The 18,542-nt window shown below is 44.3% G+C and overlaps 1 protein-coding gene across 1 annotated transcript in view; it reads right to left on the reverse strand.

Annotated features, from left to right (window-relative positions):
* The window catches only part of NDNF (neuron derived neurotrophic factor), a 34,870-nt gene extending 17,802 nt beyond the window's left edge, over positions 1-17,068 (reverse strand). The window contains exon 1 of the mRNA XM_033134904.1: positions 16,794-17,068. The gene's annotated coding sequence lies outside the window, so the exon portion shown is untranslated. The remainder of the gene's footprint in view (positions 1-16,793) is intronic.
* Between the last annotated feature and the right edge of the window lie 1,474 nt (positions 17,069-18,542).

Below are 18,542 nucleotides of genomic sequence, written 5' to 3' on the forward strand. Positions count from 1 at the left end.
ACTTAATTGTTAGACCTCGTATGTCTCTTATGAAAGCTGGTAGCATAAGATAGAAACTAATTTCCTCCAGGATACACGCCATAACTTATCTAACACCCTCTCTATCTAATTCTAAGACAAGAAACAACAGGCTAAGGACAGAAGTGGTGAAAACCCAGCCTCCTTTTATGGAAAAGCATCCACCCAGTTCATGTTTTAAAAAGCTAATTCTTACTTGCAGAAGGTGTCAGAAAAGAGGAAGGCAATCCTGGGAGAAGTTGTAGGTAATCCTGGGAGAAGCTTTGCCACACTGGTGAGAGCACCGAAGAATACCAATGTGATTTTCGGTAAGAGAGTAAACCCAGTTCTAATCCCCTTGGGAATAATCACTGAGACTCTAGAGGTGAGCTTACTGGGGGTTAAGACTATAGCATGTCAGCTATTGCTTTCATATTTTTATAGTTATTTTAGCCAGGAAGGGAAATTTTCAGTAAGATATTCCATAGAGTCCTTAAGATACCAAAAAACTAAATATGGTCAAAAGAGCTGAATATCGAGAGAGTAAGAATTTGCCGAGCACTGACCGTACACTCCAAATTGAACTGGGTGATGTGAAGGCTAAAAAGAAATATCCTAGCACTTTATAATCTACTTATAAAGACAAAAATTACATACCCAGGCAACAGAGTCCAATAATGTCAGTATATTCACTCATTCACTGATTGTTTTATTCCACATGTAAGTCAGGTGTCCTTGCTACATGCCAGGTGCTCTTCTAAGGCCCGTGGTGTCATGAAGCAACGTTCCAGTGGGGATGGTAGACCCTGCACAGATAGGTACACACAAGAAAACACCGCAGGCTGCTATCCACTGCTGTGCAGAGAATCAAAACAGGCCTGTTTGAAAGTGTGGTTACTGTAGATGGAACATTTTGAGAAGGCTTCTTGGAGGAAATGACATTGACTCTGAGATATGAACAAGAGGAAGCCAGTGAAACAAATGTCAGGGGAAGAGCATTCCAGACAGAGAAGCAGCTTGTGGCCCTAGGCCTGGGGTACAATGACCAGAAGGGATGTTAGCGTAGAGCAGAGTGGGGCAAGGGCAGATCCGTGGAGCTCTCCACACCACACGAAGGAGTCTGCGTTCTCTTCTGAGTGGGATGGAAAGCACCCTCAGCAGCCCAGGACCACGCCCTCATCCATGTTTTCCAGGAATAACTCTATTGTGTAGAAAATGGATTTTAGGAAAGGGATAACATAAAAGCAAGAATCAATCTCATCTCTGTAAAGGCAAAAAGATTAGATGAAGGCTACTGTGGTTGCCCATGGCAGACAAGTGATGCTTCCAGTTCGTGGAGGGGATGGAGAGAAACGCAGATTCCGGGTGTGTTTTACACTCACCAGAATGTGCAGGTGGGTTAGAGCCAGGAAGTGAGGAAAATAGAGGTGTCAGAGATCACACCTTGATTATAGGAACACTGGTACAATAAAATGACAAAACGTAAGTAGCGAAGAGACAGAGGAATCTGAGAGAAATGGAATTAGTCAAGTAGAATTTCCAGGTGGCGTCAAGGAATTTATAAATTGCTGGCCATCTTAGATGCAGTTTTTAAAAGCTAATTCTTACTTACATAAGGTATTAGAATAGAGAAAGGCGTAAAGGAGTACACACTAAGGTGGGAAATAGAAAGGCATGTGGGTTGAAAAACAAAAATATTGAAAAACAAAAACATATCAGTTGTCGTGGTGGGAAATGAGATCTGCTGGATACAGGGAAAGTAGGTGAGATATGCTGGGGAAAGGTGATAAATACACACACACACACGTAGTTGCTTCGTGGAACTTCTATTTTGCATAACATCTGAGGCCAGCTCATTTGTTCAAAGTACCTGGAGGAGGAAGAAGTCTGAAGCCATATGCGTATTTTAGTTCGGGTCAGGGGTTGTTTATGGTAAGTGAGCAGGGAGCCAGAGAGACAGACAGGGCAGTAATGAAGAATATCTGACAAGAAAGCATTGTCACCTGATAGAAATGACCAGGACTCATTCCTAAGCTGTGTCTAGCGGATAGGCCACATGAAATTTAAGAACGCCCTGTGAACCCACGTCTCAGAACTGGTGCTACCAGGCTCTGTACTGGAGAGCAGCCCTGTCGAGGGAGGGATCGTGAAGGAGTGGCTGATGTGACAATGACGTGGACTCTCAGGCGTGGGCAAGATGAGGGGCAGTGAGCTCAGTGCCAGGTAGGAAACACAGGCTAGAGGACAGGGTCATCGGGACAGTCACCAAGTTGCGAAGTCTAATACTCTAAAGGAGAAAAATCAGCCATCTTTTCAGATATTTTGTAATCATCATAGTCACTAAATACTGACTGATCACTGGACCAAACTGAATAATCAGTACATCTTCTGAACTGAGATCATTACTGGTCTTGGGATAACGAGGCTAAAACTAAGGCTTAAACAAAATACTGTAGCCGCAGCACAAGATTCTACAGAATGATCAGTGTCTCTACTTATCCATCAGCAACAACCGTGAACTTCATTGACTTCCCATCTGTCCCAGGTAATACCTACTACCTTCTTAAAGGAACCTCAAAATTCAAGAGGTTTTTATTCTTCTACTCACAAACTAACAAAACCACATACGAACACCAGTACTTAAATTATTCAGATTCAAAGATAGTCCTGTTCTTATGACAGATCTGGTTTTAAAACTTGCTTTGATAATTCTGCCATCTGTGTCTGCTGAACACATGGGCTGCGGCTTCCCTCAAGTCTTGTTCAAAGAACTCTTCAGTAACCCAGCTTCTAGTGACGCAGTAAAGGCGGCACCCAGCAGCAGGCAGTGACCACAGAAACTTCTGCTGAAACGGCAGGTGCCACGGAATGCAGAGGTCATTGGCCGGTTCCAGAGAGATTTACGGGACGCTCCGCCTGGGGCCTGGAAACATTGCAGCAAACAGGCAGTTGTGGCGATGCTGTGCGTGGGGAGCGCACGCTTCAGTGGGTAAGAGATGGCGAGTGCGTGAACACTGTAGGGGTTCCAGAGAACATTCCTTATGAAGCTGAAAGCAGGCAGAGGTGGACGGGAGATTGGGGGAAAGGAGCCCTTCCAGCTTAGGGGCAGGAGGGCCCCTCTGAGGAAGTGCCATTTCAGCAGGGACTTGCATGGAGAGCCACAGAGTATTGGGAAGGGGCTCTTCACAGATGAGGAAACTGAGGGAAGACCGTGAGGAAGTACCTATTTGGTCTACCTGGCTTCGCATCTGGGCATCTGACTCACCTGGGTGTTCACTGTGACCCTCAGCCACCAAGGGGGACACCCTGGCAAGCCAAGGGGAATGAAGACAGGCTCTGACTCACTGAGGCCGTGACATTCTCATCAGGTGAGGAACAAGTGGCCAGTGCTGAGCCCAGGGGTGCTGGGTGGGGAGTGACACCGGTGCTTGGAGGCCCCTTATCAGACAGAAAGGGGGTGGAGGCTGCGGCCTGGCTACTGGCTGGCAACACACTGCAGAGAAGGCGGTGGGACCTCAGGAAAATAAAGGCTTACCTGACAAAACCTTTACACTGGAAGGAGCAGGTTTAAAAGTAGGAGGTGTTCTGCCAGAGGAAGGAGGCTTTCTGAAGTGAGATGCCAAAAAAAAGAAAAGAAAAAGGCGCTCTAAAATCTCGGGGCGATGCTTTAATAGGTTTGCAGCAGTGTGGTGCTTCCTGAGGGGGTTCGTACCCGGTCCCTCTGTACACCGCCAGGACGTGAACGCGTGTGTTAATGCCACTGCAAGTGCCCTGGGGACCTCAGAGACAGATAAGGCAGAATCACAGTCCTCTGGTGAAACCAGACACTTTGATGTTTATGGTCCTTTCTTACCTCACTTGAATTACAACTATTTTTATACTTTTCTTGTCCTTAAAAAAAGCTCTTCCTAAGGCTTACATAACATGAGTTTATGCAAGTAAGTGTCCCTAAGATAAAAATTACCTTTTCCTCATCTTCACTTCCCCTACGAAGACTTCTTCAGTTCTTGCACAAAGTAGGCACTAAATAATCTGCTTAAATATATTGCTTTCAAGAAGCTTACAGCCGAGATTAAGGTCATCAGAAATCTCTCCCAGCAGAAAAATCCCTAAAATGTCTGGACTATGCAGGGCTGTGGGTGGTGGTTTGCCAAGGTTCGGAGCTGGTTCTTGGCTCCAGACCCACTTCCCTCCGGTGCCCAGGCACACGGAGATGTCTGCGGAGCGTCGTGGCTGCGCTGCGCCAGACGCAGGACCAGGCTGGAGTCGGAGGCCGGCCCGGTCCTTCCTCTGCCAGAACCCCTCCGTACCACTGCGATGTGGGCAGACCCCTACCCGGCTGCGCCTCGGGCCCATGTTTGCTGACGGAAAACCAACACTGGTCCTGGCAAGGCTGCGGAAGGGTTCCGTGAGGCGCTGGCTGCCTGAGCATAAGCCCTCGCCCAGCACCAGTGCTGCCAGGTACCGAACTAGGAACCCCAACGTTCTCTGCTTTCCGTGCTATGTCCTGTTAACCATCCAATCCTGCCCCGACCTGCCACGCGTTCTCCCGTATGTTCTCTTCTCAATCCGCACTGCTGATGCCTCCAGCGACCCACATGGTGCATCTCACGAGCTGCTCTCACACCCACTTCCTACATCTCTCCTCCATCATTTTGCACAGTGCTGACAGTTATCTTAACAGACGAAAATCTTTCATTTTCCTGGAAAAAAAAAGTCAGACGGCGCCCCCTGACCTGGAGAAGTCCACGCCCCCGAGAACCTATACCCTCCAGCCGCTACTCTGTGAAACTCGTCCTTCAAGGACCCCGCTCTGCCCCTTGTTCCCAGCAGCGGGACCCCCCACCTCCTTGCCAAGGAAGCCTCTGCAGCTTCTCCAGGTGGCAAACCCCTATTCATTCCTCAGGACTGGGGCATCTCCCACACCTGGAAATCTACTTGTGCCTTTTTCCATGCTCATACTTCTGCTGTAGACCATTTACAATTGTTTGTCCATATTCCTGAGATGTCACCAGGGTAGGAAGGAAACCCTCTTTATCTCCACAGCAGTTACAATGTGAGTGACACAGCCCAATACCAAGCAGATGCCCGCGACATTTGTGGGTGTGTAATAAATAAATGAACATGGAAATAATAAAATCGACTCTTGTTACTGATTTATGGAATGTGTTTCCCAAGAGATAACATAAGCTAAATTGGAAATAAGTCCAGGATGCTTTTGATAATTTTAGAGGTGAACTTTTTTTTAAGGGTGTTTTTCCAGGCCCCATCAGCTCCAAGTCAAGTAGTTGTTTCAATCTATGGAGGGCGCAGCTCACAGTGGCCCATGTGGGGATGAAACTGGCTGGCGACCTTGTTAAGAGCACTGTGCTCTAACTGAGCCATCCTGTTGCCCCTAGAGGTGCTGAACTTTACCAGGCTATGGTGTGAAACCTAAAGTGGGGAAGTGGATACTGTGGACATCTGTTGGCCCAGCTGCCATAGTCAGTGCGTGCTGGCTGACCCAGGCAGCTGCTATAACGACACATCTTTTCTGTCCTTAAGAACCCAAAAACGTCCTGGTAAGAATACAGGGCCTCTTTCTTCTGAAAACACGTACAATCTGGTTTGGTTGGGGTACATTCTGATCAGAGAACACAAATGATGTAATTCAGGGTTCCTCAGCCTTTCAGGTGAACACAGACCCCCCTACCCCCACCCCCGATTTCCTGCTGAAATGTAGATTCTGACTCAGTAGGTCTGGGTGGCCATGAGCCTTCTAACAAGCTCCTCCAAGATGCTGCTGACAGTTCACAGGCTGCACTAGGAGTCACGGTGTCTTCCAATCCTGTAACCTATCATCTGCTGAGAGAGCACCCTGGTTTTCATCTCGTAATTTAAGAATAACTGTAATCGATGTATCAGGGATCCTAAATAGTTAAAAGGGTTAAACCCTAAATTATTATTATTTCCAGAAAGAAGAAAAGAGAAAAAAAGGGTGGGGGCACATGAGTATGTAGTTGTCTTGTTTTTATAAAAAGTGAAAGTAACAGCTTTTGAATACCATGTTTCCCTGAAAATAAGACCTAGCCGGATAATCAGCTCTAATGTGTCTTTTGGAGCAAAACTTAATATAAGACCTGATCTTATTTTAATATAAGACCGGGTATAATATAATACCAGGTATAATATTATATTAATTATATTATACCAGGTCTTATATTAATTTTTGTTCCAAAAGACGCATTAGAGCTGATAGTCCGGCTAGGTCTTATTTTCGGGGAAACATGGTATATATTTCCCCTATCATCCTGTTCATAAAATTCAACTCCAAAACAAACTACAAACTTAGAGGCGCCTTGTCTTTACAGAGATGAGATAACATTCTCCAAGGACACAGGTTCCTGACAATCCAGTAGTGTAGAGAACTTAGGAGAAAGGATAGTTAATGTATCAGTCCCCTTACCTTTTTTCCCTAGATCTTGACTTTTCTCCTATCTTGTGTCTCAGTTGAGCTCTTCCCACGTCTTGGGTCCCTGTCAATTCAGGACTGGATTTTCTTACAAACACAAATTTAATTTTTGGCCTGTTCTTAATTCTTTTCCATCTGCCACTGTCATGTAATTTTTATGTAGGTATGCATGTATGTGTGTATGCATGCATGCATGCATTCAGTCATTCATTCATTCATTCATTTGGGGACAGTTAAAAGGCTGCCAAATTAAAATAGGAAATGATTACTGGACTTGGAGTAAGAAGATCTGAGTTGAAGAAGTTCTGACTAAATACATCATTGGCTTTTGTACTTTAAGCAAGTCTCTTAATCTCTTTGAGTCTGAGTTTCCTCATCTACAAAATGGAGACAATTATTCCCAGGATTGTTGTGAGATTAGAAATAATGGATGTGAATACTCTTTTAAAATTTAAAAAAGGTTCTATTTATTTACAAATAGTAAAAATCAGCTTCTCAAAGTAGTTGTAAAATTTTATTTACCAGCAAAGGACACACGTTTTGACTTGCTCTTAAAACAGAGATACGAGAAGGAGTTTCAGCATCAGATTATTCTATCTTTACTTACCCAACCTATCAGGTAAAAGCTTAGGTTCTTAATCAATTAGAGACTGACTAGAAACACAGAGAAAAGGCCAAAATGTTGGGTTTTTAAAAATAATCACCCAAACAGCAGGAAACTCTTAATATTCTCTTTCTTAGCCTTGATATGCCATATCTGAAAACATCAATATTATTTAATAAACAAACTGGATTAAAACTGGTTCAAAGGTGAGTGTGCTCATGCTTTTTAGGCAGTGGATCTAGCATAGGATTTCAGAGGCACGTGTAGAGACTCGAGAGCTGAGGATTAGGCTCAGTTCCTGGGATGTTCTGCATTATTATTTCTGGATTAAAAGATGATTAAAGAACAGGACATTCAAAATGCAGAGGATATGGACAGACCCCACAGTCACTTTTAATGATGAGTCTATAGAAAATTATAATGAAATAATACGTTCATATAAACCTACGACAAACAGAGAGATAACAAACCACAAAATTCAGACTCAATTTTCTTTTTCATCCCTTTCCCCCCAAAAGTAAGATATACAGTTAGGTGTGGTTTTCTTTAAAAAAAATTTTTTTAAGGGAATTGCTAAGAAAAGGCTGCAGCTGGTGAACATTGGAGGTCAACAACGTTCATTGGTCATTACACAAGATACAGCCTGCCAAGAGAAAACGGTTTCGAAACTGCCTCTTTCTCGTTGTTGCTTTTAAGTGTGAATGAACTTTATATATAGAGTTTCTCAATTACAGATTGAATTTGGCGGCTGAAGTGTTAATATGAGCATGTGAGTGTGTGTGTGTGTGTGTGTGTGTGTGTGTAAGCACTTTCACTATCTGTACTTACTTAACCTATGTTTTAAAGGGTTTTAAATTTTCAGAATATTTAAAATATCATATCGTATGTATCTCTAATAACCCTCATTATTCTACTGAAATGTACAATTTCATCCATTTTGGGAGGAAATCATTTATTTAAAAAAATCTTAGACCTGATTTAACTTCAAATCTTACCTTTCAAAAATGTTACATTATTAATAGAATAACTGTAGAGCTGATTACTGTTTTAAAAAGGTATTCTGCACCTTGATCTTTTTAGTGTTGTACCTACTATACATAATTGGAATATGTTTCAAAGTAACAATGAGTTACACATCTCTAATAACGTTATAACTCATTTTTCTAATCTCTAATTTTCTTATTAAACTCTACTAACTGAAGAAAGTATGTTTTATTATTTTCTTTTCCAGACAATTTAAATCCAAAGTATGTTAATGGTTTTGTCTATTACACACACACACACACAATCGGATTCAACAAATGGCGTATCTTAGGGCATTTTAACACCCAGATTTGAATGGTTGGTCAGTTGGACTATTAAGAGGAGGGCTGAAGGAAGGAAAGGAGATGTGCCTTTAAGACCTGATTCCATGACTATCTGGAGACTTAATAAAGCAAAGTGATAAACTAGTTTACCTTTTGTGATTGGGGTATAATTTGTGTGAACAGTGATTGGGGATGTGGGGAGCTGAGAGAGGTTTACACCAGAACTTAGAAACATTCAGAAATTGATACCCCTTTCACTTTCAACGATGTCCCCAATTAAACACCTCTTTAATCTTCTAGAAGGACAGGTGTGGGCATTAGTTATCTATTTATCACTGTTAGCCCTTTGTTATTCTGAACCAAAATATTCTTACTCTCAAAGACAAGTTGTTTAGGCATGACTTTACTGATTTAAAAGTGGAAAAGTATAATCATTTTCCTCTAAAAAAATTCCCTAATAAGTTAACTATCACTCTTAAAGAGTATCCTGTATCTTTCACTTTAAAACAGTAGACAAACATTTAGCACATAAGCAGCCTACAATTAAGACCTTGTGAATTTAGACTAAATTAATATTTTGAATCATCAAATTATAAAAAAATACAGTAAGCAAACTGTGTCCTTGTAAATTAATTTGGCAATTAATCTCAATTTAAAGTTTTTAGACATTTCCATTAAGTCTCTTAACTGAAACTGGTCTTGGATTTCTCAGGAGTAGGAGGATATAAGATATTCCTCACTGGGTTCCTATGACGATGATGGATGTGGAAGTGCCTTGTAAACAAAGGTGAGTTATATAAAGGTATAATATTATTAACAAATAATTGTATTCACATTGTGAAATTCAAAGCACAGAAACATCTTCAACATATGTGAATAACAGACTTTACTGAAAAATCAATAAAATTTCAAATAAAAATTCCAAAATGTAATACAATATATATTTTTATGAGCATTAAGAAGGTTGGATAACATTTAATTCTTAGAACACTGAAATTTTCAGAAAATAATGGACTGTAATATCTATGTATTGGTAACAGAGGACTTATTGAAATGCTGATACAAATAACTAAGAATACATGAAGACAGTGGTGACTAATTTATCTGAGAACTCTCTCAGCTTCCTGTCTACCTCCTCGTAAGACCTCTGGCTCTGTAATTCATTGTCTGTAAATCTCTTAATAGTTGTGATTAAAATATATATATTTCATATATAAAAAAACTTAAGGCACTCTATACTGGGATGAGTATCAGTTTATTCTAGTGGATGAAATTGCGTATTTCCAATCTTTTTCTGGTGAATTTGTGTCAGAGATGATTAGAACGTCATTATTGTCACCCTGTATTATTTTTACTTTATAGAAGCTGTCACTTCTGCCATTTTTTTGTTCAATGACCATCTGATATGATGAGTAGGAGTGCCTTTGCTGATAGATATATTAAATATTTGCCAAGCTTATTTCCCTTCTTTATACATGAAAGTAAATAGAAGTAGACCTCCTGATGTTTTCTCCCTTCACCATAATGAGACATCTGTATGCCATAATGAGGCACAGAGGACAGACAGTCCCTTTAGGAGATCTCTGCTTTACAAGACTGAACTATCAGAAAGCTGGCTACCTGTTCAGTATGATTTTAGAGGCAATGGGAAACCTCTACCTCAATTGGTTAAAAAGAGTATCCTGTATCTTTCACTTAACTTAAAAGACAAGTTTTTAAATACTAATATTCACTGGATCTAACCTTGCAAAGATAATCTCAAATGTCCTTTCTAGTTCCTCAACATCAAGATTCTATGTTTTAAAATCACACCAAGGTAGAATAAAGATGAGTTACATAATTTGTGGGATCCAGTGTAAAATGAAAATTTGTGGGGCCCAGTGCAAGACCTCTTGTGCAAAATTAAGAATTCCAAGATGGTAAAGCATTCAACTAGGAACGGGCCTGCTCACTGCTGCCCCCTAAAGCTGGCCCTGGGGATAATTTGCACTAGCATATAGAACCTGAGAATTAATTATCACTGGAAGAGAATAAAGGGCAGGTATATACTAGAGGTAGGCTGTCCAAAGAAGGGAGAGGCCAAACGATCCCAAGGTATCTATCACCCCTCTCTCAAACTGTCTTAAGGTAGCCTCACTCCAGCCTGGCTTTATCTAGCTAATAACATCTTGATGTTAGTAAGATGTTAGTAATACATCAGCTGACATCAGCTTACCCTTCTTCCCCTCCAATGGGTATTTTCATACTTCTAGGGAACACTGAAAAAAATTATTTTACAAACGAAAAATCATCTTTTTGCAGGCAGTGTTTGAGTACCAGCAGAGGCCTTGGTGATATCTGGGGGCAGGGTGGCTTCCCCAATACCTCTCAAGCCCATCGCTCACGGGGCCTGCCTATTAGTTCGTCTACTAGTGCGGCCGATCCTGACACCACCATCATTAAGGCTGTTAAATTTTTATCTCCCATTTAAGAGGCAGTTTTATGTTTTCCATAAATAAGTACCATATTTTCATAGCACACTGAAGCAAACTTTGAAGGACCCCCTCGGAACTGACCTATGCAAGAGTCAGGAAGGGAAGAGATAAATGGTTGCTTTTTTCTATTTGCTACGTGTGTCAGCTAGCACTGCTGCATCTGATCTCTGTCACCACTGGTGGCAATACATATCTCTTCAATTACAGGATCCAGTTACTTCTGAATCCAACCCAACGTGAAGCTTTTGATAATATCAGTGAACTTTAGTGAGTGCTGTAATTTAATATGAAATTACAACATTTATTGAGCACTATTAACATATGAATAATATTTAGATTTTAATCAAGTGTGTCCCTCTGGGTAAAAATGTATTTATTATTTGTTTTTCAATGTATTTTAAACAAGATAACTCAAATGGATCGAGTACATTTTTGTTTGTGTGTGTGTGTTGGGATTTGTTTTGGTATGACCAATAATTTAATCAGAAACACATTTTATTATTGGAATAAAATGCATAATGTTACACTTGGCAATGCCTGTGGGCTTAGAGGACATCTGACCTGAATAAAGGGGGTAATCAAAGCCATCCCCAGGTTCACGTGGATCACTATGGTTTCCTTTGCACTACAACGTGCTATAAATCGTGACCACCTATACTCCAGGAGGCACCTGACACACGTAGCACCTCAATCGGAGAAACTAATCCTAAGTAAATCAAGCCCTTTTACACTAGCTTTTCCCTTTTAGACATAATATTTTCAAGTAAGTGCAATGTTACCCCTCATTTTGTTTGTCAACGATCCAGATATGGTATTATTTATCTTTCCCATAAACACTTGTTCATAGTTTCTATATTATAACTTAGAAAATACTCATGGTGGTTTCAAAAACAAGATAGCACACTATAAATCTTTCTGGGTTTAGTTTTTACTGCATATTTTACAAAACGCTACATTTCAGTCTCATTTATCTAGATGTGTGTGTATTAAGATATTGCCTCAGAGAACAAGATGTGATTATGGTGATTTTTAATTGTGATAAAACACCTATCTGAATATAGTGCATATTTCTGGCTATGACTTTACACTGTAGAATACATGCTCCCTGAGCACACAGCTGGGAGGAAAAGGTGTTGACCTTGATTTAATATTAGGGAGAAAAAAACATTAAGAGAGAAATTTGTACAGTTGCCCCCTCCTTCACTCTGTCACCATTAAGTGTGATAACCGCTGAAATCATTCCACCTAGAAGACAGACGTGCGTGCCTGCTGCTAACTCGATGTCTGTTACTCGGTTCTTACATTTAACCTCACATGGCAGAGGCAGGGGCTAACAGCTCCACTCAAATGACTTGACTTCCAATCACGGTAATCATGTTGTTACTGAGTTCCTTCCAAACTTTATATAACCCCATTATTTCTAAAAATGCTTTTTTTTTCTTTTCTCATAACTATATAAAAGGCAGCAAATTCTTTCAAAAGACTGAAGGAGACATTTGATAAGTTAAATATATACATTCTGCCAGTTTTCTTTTTTAAAGAAAAGATTCACTTCAGAGCTTTCACAAGTGAAACTAAACATAAATACTTTAGAGAAATACATGAAGCATTAAATACATGTCATGTTCAAATCTGCTTCAGGAAGAAATTAACAAATGAAAACCAAAAACTATTCAGCAACTTACTAAAACAAATTCGTTTCCAAAGGCTCTGGGAATTATTGAAGGAATAAGGACGTGTAACCTGGGAAGTTTCTACACTGAAAAACCTGAGATCTGTGGACTCTATAGGAAAGTCTAAATCAAATCTAGCTCAGTGAGTTCTTTAAAAGAATTGATGTTGTAACAAGACCCAATATCCAGCTGTTCTGTGGTCAAATCTGTCTTTTTATCTCAAAGGGAAAAATCTAAGAAATATATTGTCAGTTCACTTTTATCCCCTACTGAGCAAATACCTTACTCTTAATTTTTAAAATGCAATACAAGCACCGTCTTTTATCTTGGGTGAATTAACGTTATATATTTCATATTTTCCAAATATTTCAAAATGACTAAAATGTATGGATTTGTTAGTTTGCACTTGTCAGTCAACTACCAAAAGGAACGGAGAAGATATGGATGTAGAGTCTTTAGGTTTGGGAAGTATGCTTAAGAAGAAGCAGCCAAGAATACAACCTGCTTTCGACACTGGCTTGGGCACTGGTGGGCTACTGAACAGCAAATGGCAGGTGTCAGCTCAGAAGTGGCCAGACACTTGAATCTGTTCCCATACCAAACAGACTCGTACTAGGATGGTGTGGTTTTTCCCAGAAATGTAACTGCCTGTATAGTCAACATACCACTGCACGCAATAAAATACTAGCAGTTTTGTTTTTCCATGTCATATTATGTGATTCTTTTTAACAATGATGACAACAGCAAAGTATTTATTGTTTTCTTAGGTGGAAATTAACATACAGAAGCATGACTGCACGCATCCTGGGTGCCGATTTGCATTTATAATCTAGGGGGAAAATAAAGCAGAATCTAGCCTAACTTCAGGGTATAACTTTGCAGAGCATTCTGAAATGGAGTAAATGTTGAAGGACTTCAATTTTGAAATCAGTTTTCAAAGTAAAAATTTGGTGTGATTTACTATTCAACTATAACTTGCTTAGCTGTTGCTTCTAGTAAATGATTGTGAGCCAGTAGGGGAAGAATAAATTCTGTTCTTCAGAATAATCTTTCCAAAATATTTACAGATAATAGACATTGTTTCAAGGTCAAATGAATAATATGAGTGGTTTTTGTAGGTTACTCTTGCCTTTGACCCAATACAGATGACTATGGGACATGCTTCCTGGAGATGGGCTGATGGCAACTGACACTGGCAAGGTTCATTCATTACCAGGCTGCTACTGTGGGTACATGGCCCCCCAAAGCAAATGAGAAGACAGGGAGAGAAACAAAGTGGGAGAGAGCACTTCTTAGTCACTAGAATCAACTACTTTATCACTGGGAAAACTAAGGAAGAGCGATTAATATAATTTTTATCAGTGCAAATAACGTGGAATTCACACCGCTCCTATGCTCTCTGTTAATTCAGGCACAATTGTTCCATTTCCATCTATTCATGCATCAGCAAAATGAAAAATTAAGCTCTGTCTTAACAACCATGACAATAAAAACACAATCAGTTTTAAAATAAAAATTCTGACCTCTTGATAGACTGAAGAAAACTATTATAGAAATGAATATAGGAAGATAACAGATACATTTTAATTCTACCTTTCACCCTTTCATTTCAAATAATTTGTTAAGAGTTTTATAACACATTTTCCCCCTACATCATACAGTCTGGTCAGTAAATCCAGGTGAAAAAACTAAAACCAAATAAATAAACAAACAAACAAAACCAAAAACCTGAATTGCCAGGTTCAGGAAACCAACTGAAAAAGTCGCTCCATTAAATTTTCTGAAGTCTGACCCACTGTGGCTACTTCGAAGGCAGCATTCCATCAGCTCAGTCGGGATTGCCAGGTTATAACATTACTCTTTAGTCTTTCACAGTCATAATTTACCACATGAATGTTCAACAGACCCAGGACAAATAAACTGATGGTGGGGGCTGCCCTCGTTCTTAGGAGGATATTTTTCAATTATATATTTTGTTACATCTTGGAGATAAAAGCTGTATCTGCAAATGATTAAAGATGTTTTATATTCATGGTTTCATTTCTGCTGAAATAAACGCGTAATTTAAACCACACATAATTCATAGCAATTTAGGCCCATTACAGAGTTCTAGCTTCTTTTTTATGATAGTTACTAATTAAAACAGAGTGTTACTGCCACGCTGTGCCTGCGACTTCGACATACAGGTTTAATGAATAAAACGTCCTGACATAAAAATGAAAACAATAATACAGACAAAGCTGCAAGCTGTTATGTTTCCAGCGTGTGGTAAAGATTAAGGACATTCACTGAAGTTAAGAATTGTGCAGAGAAAGCACTTGTAATTTCTTTAAAAATAAGATTTTTGAGAGGACTCTGAAATAGTACTAATTTAACTTCTGAGCCCCTCATTCCCAGCTGACCCATCCCCAAGAATTTAAACTCATCAGAATCACTTTTAAAGGATAAATGATGGGATATTTTAATATAATCCTGAATATAGGTTTAGATTGAAAATGGGAATTGGGACCGTAATTAATTATGGTGCCAAGTTTTTTGAACTTTCAGAAGCCAGATGGAGGCAAATGAGGGCATTTCACAAGACTGCAACCTTCTCAAAGTTCATCGGTTAAAACTTTGGTAAAATAACAGTATCTTTTTGACATTTGATTAATCCCATATGCAGAATAAGTGTGAGGAATTAATACTTTTATGGGGTTTCCACTTTCTGAAACCACTGTAATGAGAGACTGACAGAAAAAAATATATATAAACACAAGCTTCAGCTAGGATGAGGGCCTTATTATCACTCTTAATAAACGACGACTAATAATAAGGACCAGGCGCCCTCAGTACCCTGAGCCCTGCGCGTATCTGCGCTCGCATCCATCTGTGGGGGCTAAGAACACAACTCGGTCCCGCCACAGCCTCCCAGCTGCCCCCTCCGGAGGAGGGCCGCTCGCTCTCGTCTGCGAGCCCGGGAGCTTTCCGCTCGTGAGAAGGGGGCGGAGAACGGAGCGGCTCCTATTTATTTCCATTGACGACTCCCTGGTTCTCACAGGCGCTCAGGGACCGGGTGGGAGGAGGAGAGGAGGAGGTGCGGAGAGTCCCTCCTTCGGGAAAGAAAAGGGTTCAGGAAACGAGGCGAGAGGAGGAGGGGCGCACGGGGTCGAGGGGGCAGTGGGTTTGAACAGACCAGCAGCTAAATGAAGAAATGAATTCTTTTTTGTGGTTTAGCTAGATCGAAAGATGAGAAGGAAACAAATTTCACCAACCCAACTAAGTTGCTCCCAAGAACTCAGTTGGAAAAAAAAAAAAAATCAAACCCGGAGACGTTTGCTCAGGTTCATTTCCCGCTCAAGGTCTTGGTTTCAGGGAGCTCCTCGTCCCCAGAGCAGGGGATGGACAGCGCCCCGAACGGGACCGGGAGGGGAGCGGCGACCCGGCCGAAGGGCAGCGCGGCCCAGCGCAGGGGCCTCAGCGCCCACCGCGTGGGGCGGGCGCGGGGCCGCGGGGTGCAGGGACGAGGGCGCCAAGGAAACCAAACCGCACCCCAGACGCAGCAGCCGGCGAACTGCCGCGAGGGAAGAGCTGGGACCTGAACCCCTCGTCGGGACTCCTGGGCGTCGGGCCCCGGCTCTCGGCTCCGTCCCGCGGGTTCGCGGACCGAGCAAGCAGCGCCTCGCGACGCCGGTGGCCCCGTCCCGCGGCGGCGCCGCGCTCCCCGCACACACAGGAGCGGTCCCAGGCCAGGCTGCGCAGCTCGAGGAAGTTTCTCTGACGACGCTCGCCCACCACGCAGAGGACGAATGAGGAGCCGGAGCGGCGGGGCCGGCGGGCGAGGCCGCCCCACATGCCCGCGCCCCGGCTGCGCGGCCCGCCGCCGCCGCCCGGAACCCGCGCCCGCCGCGCCGCCCGCTCCCTACGCCGGCCGGACCCCTTTCCGACGCACACGCGCGCCCTGCAGGACCCCGGCCCGCAGACGTGCTCGGGCGGCGCGGAGGGCGGGAGCCTGCGGGAGCCGCAGCCCGGCGGGAGTCCGGGCCGAGTCGGGGCGGCCGGACCGCGGGTCAGGGCAGGTCCACGGGCTGTGCGCCGCCAGCCGCCCCTCACGAGGCAGCCGGGACGCCGCGGAGACCTGCCCAAGCCCCTGGCCCCGCAGCGCCCGGCAGCGGGCGCCCCCGCCAGCGGGGACCCGAGTGAGGGGACGCGCCTCCGCCCTCCCAGCCGGGGCAGCGCCCCGCGCGCCGGGCTCGGGTGCGGGCGGAGGCGCGGGGCGTCGGGGGCGGCGTTCCCCTCACCACTCACCTGAGGAAAATCTGTTCCTCCCGGGGGAGAGGAAGCGCCCTCCCCGCGGCGTGGGTGCAAATGTCCACGTCCCCGCTGCGGCGGGCCGCTGAACCGCGGGGACGGGGCGAGGCGGCGGCGGATAAGAGGAGCGAAATCGGCTCGAGCGTCCCAACTTCGCGGGCAGCGCCGCGAACTTCAAAGGCGGCCGAGGCTGCGGCGCGCGGCCGCCGAAGTTGCCACGAAGTGGAGCGGGCGGAGCGGGCCGCGGCGGGAGGTCCTCGGACCCGGGGGCGCGTGCGGCTCGGACGCAGGCTCGGCGGGCGCGGGGAGCCGGCCCCACGGGCGGCGGCGGCGGCGGCGGCGCGCGGCTCGGCTCGCTCCGCTCTCTCGCGGCTCCGAGCGAGGAGTGTGCGTTGGCTCCCGAGTGTCACCGCTGAAGCCCGGAGCCCTCCCCGCCCGCCGCTGCCCGCCCGCCCCGCCCCTCCCCCGCTGCCCGCTGCCTCCCCGGTCCCTCCCTCCCTCCCGCTGCGCGCCACCGCGCGCGCGCACACTCACACTCACTCGCACACTCGCACGCCCGGCGACCCGGCGCTCCCCAAACCTGGACCCTCGCGGGCGGCGTCGTGAGGGCGGGCTGCCGTCCTCACCTCCCGCCAGCCAGGCGAAGGACGGAGAGGCCCATCGGGACCCCCTCCGAGCCACAAAACCCAGGGGGACGCGCACGCGGGACCGTCGCCCCGTCAGGGAGACCCGGGTGCACAATAAGGGGGTCTCGGGGTTGATTTGGGGGCGGGGCGGGGGAGACGAGCCAACTGGAGAAGGTGGGAGACTCAAGGCAGCGTGTGCACACTGTACCTCCGTGTCCCACTGTCCCCCACCCGTCTGCCCACCTCACGGCGCCGCCTTCCCGCGGGGAGCGAGGCCCGCGCACCCGGCTTCTTCGGGGCTGGAACTCAGCAGATGTTTTTAGCAATTGAAAAGCGGACCTACAGGACCAGCGAGAGACCGAGCAGTGTGGGTGAAGCCATTAAGGCTGACTAGGTAATTATGATAAGAAGTTACCTAATTAGCACGCTGGCCTGGCCATAGCAAAACCGAAGAAAAAAAGTGATTCAGTGATCTCATTTTCGCAACTGTGAACCTAGTTTCCGGCGAACCTGGTTTTTAGACTCTCAAATTTTAAGTTCTCCGAATGGTTTAAGACATAGTGTCAGTATTGTAAGCATGAAAAATACTCTTCTCATTGCCACCGCGAAATGAAGATAGATAAGATGAAAATCAACCTTACCAAAGTAATAAGTATTGAAACTATGGTCTTGTTAAATACCTGGTCACAGAGGGCCATCTAATTAATGCAGCTCCTGAAGCTTTGTGGCTCCTAGATGAGAATACGGCAGTGGGTGGATTTATGAAACCAGTTACACTTCACAAAATCGTTTTGTAAAAGCCTCAGAATTCTTAAATCCTAAAAGGGACATTGAGATCACTGTGCAAACTTACTCTTTGTAGATGAGACAATGAGGTGGGAAAAAGGGATCTCTGGATCTCCACCCAGCAGATTTGGAGAGTTGTCTCCTGCACTTATTAGATATCACCCAGAGCAAGTCATTTAAGCATCCATTAAGTGCCTGCTGTGTACCTGTCCACTTGGTGCTGGGATTTCACGGTAAGACACAATGCTTGCCTTTAAGGCGCTCGCTCACAGCCTGGTGGGGAGACAGAGGCATAAATGAAAAGTTGATTGATGCTGTAGTAAATATTTTTACC

This window comes from Rhinolophus ferrumequinum, chromosome 18 (genome assembly GCF_004115265.2).
Source record: "Rhinolophus ferrumequinum isolate MPI-CBG mRhiFer1 chromosome 18, mRhiFer1_v1.p, whole genome shotgun sequence".
Classification (NCBI taxonomy): domain Eukaryota; kingdom Metazoa; phylum Chordata; class Mammalia; order Chiroptera; family Rhinolophidae; genus Rhinolophus; species Rhinolophus ferrumequinum.